Source organism: Aplysia californica, unplaced genomic scaffold, assembly GCF_000002075.1.
Source record: "Aplysia californica isolate F4 #8 unplaced genomic scaffold, AplCal3.0 scaffold00011, whole genome shotgun sequence".
In the NCBI taxonomy this organism is placed as follows: domain Eukaryota; kingdom Metazoa; phylum Mollusca; class Gastropoda; order Aplysiida; family Aplysiidae; genus Aplysia; species Aplysia californica.
In genome coordinates, this window is record NW_004797281.1 from 619,675 (window position 1) to 624,606 (window position 4,932).

The 4,932-nt window shown below is 38.7% G+C and overlaps 1 protein-coding gene across 3 annotated transcripts in view; it reads right to left on the reverse strand.

The window, feature by feature from the left end:
• The window catches only part of LOC101845816 (multidrug resistance-associated protein 1), a 53,833-nt gene extending 49,556 nt beyond the window's left edge, over window positions 1–4,277 (reverse strand). Inside the window, exon 1 of one of the 3 annotated variants that reach the window (XM_005089958.3) lies at window positions 4,094–4,277. The gene's annotated coding sequence lies outside the window, so the exon portion shown is untranslated. Of the gene's footprint in view, window positions 1–587; window positions 717–3,612; window positions 4,058–4,093 lie in introns of those variants that run through there. The other 2 variants (XM_005089960.3, XM_005089959.3) reach the window with 2 other exon arrangements.
• Window positions 4,278–4,932: the final 655 nt, after the last annotated feature.

Genomic DNA, 4,932 nt, shown 5'->3' on the forward strand with positions numbered 1-4,932 from the left:
GAGGGAGAGAGAGAGAGAGAGTATTACATTCACAGCAAAAAATTTAATGGTAGTACTCCTCAAGAAGAAAAGGCTATAGGCCTACAAATCCAAAGCCCAACATATTCCTATCTTCCTCGAAACACAGGACGACGATGCCATCTATACGACAGACATAACATGGCGTAGTAGTATGTTATGAAGTAGTAATAAATCTACAGAAAATGAACATTACATCCAACGAAGTTGGGAGACACTCTTCCTCAGAACTAGGAAAAGAATAGAAAAAGCGACGAGCATAAACCTTTTGAGACGATAACAGCAGTTCGTGTGAGAAAAGATGAGCATATCGACACCATATTAATAAAAGTCATTTAATGCAGCCCTTAAAAATGTAAAACAGACAGACAGACAGACAGACAGACAGACAGACAGACAGACAGACAGACAGACAGACAGACAGACAAACAGACAGAATAGCCTGCAAGTTTAAAACACCACAGCAGCAGTAATAACAATAGCATCATAGACAGAATTTGCTACATAAAACAAAACACTTTCAATCAACCAATTTCTTTAACTATCATGTATAGACAGGCAGGGCGCACTCTGTCACTTTCCCACGTCTGTGGTGACACCCGCACTTCACGGGCAGAACAATCACCGCAGAGAGATATTATAGGCCTAATAAAATGTTATCCGTCAAGACACACTCCTTTCGACCCAGGTTCATTCACAAGTGAGACAAACATGAAAGAACGCGGCTTTCATATAGGTGTTCCCTTCATCTTCTTGCACCACAGCAAGCATCACTCGCTTTATATGCGTGTTGCGATTGGGAAAAAAACCGAATGCATGATAATTATAATACAGTCCAACCTGCACTCACGGCCACCTGTCCAAGAAGAACATTCATCATCTGTACAAAACGACCACTTCCCTCTTCCTCCATTGTGTTTTTCCTATGACACTGGTTAAAGGCAACCACTTTTCTCCCTGACAATGTTGACTATCTTTGTTTGTTTTAGTAGAGGTTTTACGGCGCTCGCAACTGCATAAGGTCATATGAGCGCCAAAAGATTAGAAGTGTTACAAGAGAGTAACAAACATAAAAAAGAAGGAGGGGAGATAAAGACGATAGATGTTTGATAGGAAAAAAGAAGCAAACCACACCAGAGTACCTGCCAACCACCCACCGTCGACTATCTAAACAGTTCTACAGACATCACACCTCAAAGCAGCCCACCTCCTAAATAATCTAAAATAGTGTCAGTGGGGTTGTAAAACTTAAGACTTCCACAATTACAATTTTACAAACTTACATCTTCTACAAGCAAGAGATTATAATCATTCTATAATATATATATGTATATATATATATATATATATATATATATTATATATATATACATGTATATATATATTATATATCACAACGTCCGTGAGCTGAAGGAAGAGCATGAGGTTTCATCAGCACCTGGCTGTAATGTCTAGCCATTTTCAGCCTTTGAATAACAAATAAAATCTTTTTTAAACACCAGCATGACCTAGGACAATTTTCCCTATATCAATAACAGAATATTCAAATATGATTCACTTTTTATGGGACGGCAGAAAGCTTCATTGTAAAGAGAATCTAACATCAGCATCAAAATTACTGTCTTTCAGTGCAGGGAAAAAACAAGACAGACAATTATAAATAACCAATGAAATGAAAGCATGTGAGACCTACAGGTGGCACCCTCCTACTACACGTACTGCCCACTACTACAGCAGCATCCAGCACAACAGACACACAAGACTGTAGGAAACAAATTTATAAATGAAACTAGTGGAAGTCCAAGTTAATCAGACAAACAGAGGGATACTTCACATGCTTTAAAACAGGTATCTCAAACTCGCGACCGACCGGCAAATAGGCATCCCCAGGATGACACTTTGCTGCTCTTACTTGACAAGTTCAGAGTTAGTGCGACCTACACGTTTTTCACACACATTCCCCTTTTTTATTGAGGTGTTGCCCCAGGAGTTTAATCTTTTTTTAAAAATCGCTCATGAGCTGCAAAGCTCAGGCTCATGACAGCTTCCAGTTGTGAAGAACAGTTCAATTTCTAAACTACTATATTTATAATAAAGATCAAGAAGATTCGATAGGTTCTACTTTTTTTGCCTTTTTAGGTTGAAACTTTTTTCTTTGTAGAATATTTGACCTGTCCACTCTCACACAGACTCCTATCCCCAGCGGTGCACAGGCAGTCTGAGTTTGAGAGCCCTGATTTGAAGTAATATTATGATGCAGAGACCCATAGCTCTGCGGTGGGAACCCACCATAAGGCAAAAGAATATATAATTTTTTTAACTCATTGGATGGAGTACCACCTTTTAGCATCCCCCATAGTAAGCAGCAAAGCAAGCGCATCATTTTGCCAGCTATAACTCACTTTTTTCTCTAATACTAATAAAGTGTTATTTCATGAGAAAAAAAAGCAACAGGTGGAATTAATTACTAAATTCAAGCTGTGGAATGACATCATAAAATCTCAGATAGGATGACAGCAATGATGGTGATAAGTCCATCGTTGGTTGGGTGAAATGTTCTTTACACATAAAATGACACAAATATACACATGACATACAGTCATACACTCACACACATAATGTATGCACTCACATACACAAACAAATATACACTCATACAGACACACAAATGTAACATGCAATCTCTCTCTGACCTTGGCAAACCATATCAGGTTTACATTCTCGATAGTACAGGAAAGGAACAGTTCAGAAGTAGACATTAGGACAATGGGTAGCTTATTCTTGACCCTCCTCTCAACAAACTATTCTTGCTAGAAATCCCTGGTACTGGTACTATAATAAGTACACACATGTTTGTAAGATGTTCACAGGAATCACAAATACTGATAATCTTTTCCATGTTTTTAATTCCTGGCTATCTAGGATTATAAAACTACTAGGCATATATACTTAGATCTAGCATGAAAAAAAACTTTTAAAAAACTGTACTAGCAGGAACAGCTCATGGGTTAGGGATGAGAAAAGTGGGAGATTATACAATGTCAAATTAACGTTCTTAGACTAGTTTATTTTCTCCGTCCCCATCCCTTCACTGCAAACCTCCCCCCAACAGATACGCTCAAGTGAATAACAAAACTAAAAACAAAAAAGTTTTCTCGTCAGCAACCTGAACCCTCCCCTCAAAGCATCCGTTTTACTGATTTGTTTTTATAACTTCAATATTAGGAAATAACAAGGCATATTTTAAACAGGAAGCGGGAGAAGGGACCAGGGTATCATAATATAGATCTATATCATGACAATGAAGCCGAAAAAGGCAAATGGTCCACTGATTAAGAAGCAGCGAGCCTAGCGCAACAGCCAGGAGGGCGGACAGTAAATTTATAAGAGTAATGATGCAATGATTGCCTCAAATATTTTGTCCTCTGGAACAGCTTAGATTTCATCCATAAAAATATATTAAAATTAAACAAAGAAGGAATTTAAAGAATCCATACTCCATTATTCTAAAAAGCTGCAGCTGATTGACATTCTGCACTGGAGACTTATAAATTTGTGTCCAACAACTATCTTGCCCAGTTGACGAGAACTTACCTTGGTAAGTGACGAAGAAAGGATTTATTGAAGCGACCTAAGAGTAATGGCCCCTCGATATGCATACATACATTTTTATTACAATATAGTCTCCGCCTAAGATCCCGGTGCTCTGGAGCAAGAATAGGGAATCTTAGATGAATGGGATCTTAGCTAACGCACCAAAGGAAGAATCTACAGTGACCCATGTTAAGGCCCACAACCGGTAAAATGGTCTCCCTTTACTCTGAAATCAACTGACATCACCCCAGGGTGGGTTTATGAAAAAGGCGAGCAAAGAGTGGCCAACCTTGACGAACAAAAAACAGTGGCATGAAGCACACCATTTTCACTATAAATCCTTCCTTGAGTCTCAAGATCTACACTAATCTAATCCAGTTGCCCCTTCCCTTTAACCAAAGATTCTTCACTGGTATCTAGATATAGATCTAGATCTAGATTCTAGATCTAGTCTATAGATAGACTCATAATATTTACTTACATGATTAGTTCTGCAGTGCAACTCTTTCAGGAAAACCCAAAAGGCACTTATTTGATTATCTGGAAAATCTTACAGTAAGAGTGCAAGTACAAGCTAACGACTGATCACTGATGACTGATGATAACAGAACCCAATGATGAGATATAACAACAGAGGTCTCTATTGAACAACAAACAACAAAATCATCCTTCAGAAGCAAGAGAGTTCATATAAAAAGCAAAGACAGGAAAGGAAAAGATATAAAAAAACGTAAATCTAAAACAGTTTTTTTTTTGGCCACATTTTTTTTTACAGATTCTGTTTTCTTTAGTGAGGCCGGAGATGACTAGATCTCGATCTAAAATCTAGTACTTTTTTTGGTCTCCGGTTAGGCTTAGGCCTAAAGGCCTCCATTTTAACTTGGGCCCATTTACAGCAAAACAGTCATCTGGGTAGATGATAAATTCACATTTGCACGATCTGAGTGATGACTGTGCGCGCGTGAGTGTGTGTGTATGTGTGTGTGTGTGTGTGTGTGTGTGTGTGTGTGTGACTAGGGGGTTGGAAGAAAAAAAAGGGGGGGGGGGTCTATTACTGCGTTGAGTAGGCTATGTGAGAGTAGGAGTATGGGGGTTTTAATACGTGTGTAAGTCTGAGTGTGCGTGCGCGAGCGTGAGCGCGTGTGCGTGCTTGTGCTTACACGCGTGCGCATGTGTATAAGTGTGCGTGTAAATGCGTGTGTAATCAAAGTAAATGAGTGTATATCATAAAGTTATCTCCTTTTATATAGTGTACATCTATGGTGTATATACATGTATATTATGTGTCCATGTCTTTGTGTGTGTGTGTGTGTGTGTGTG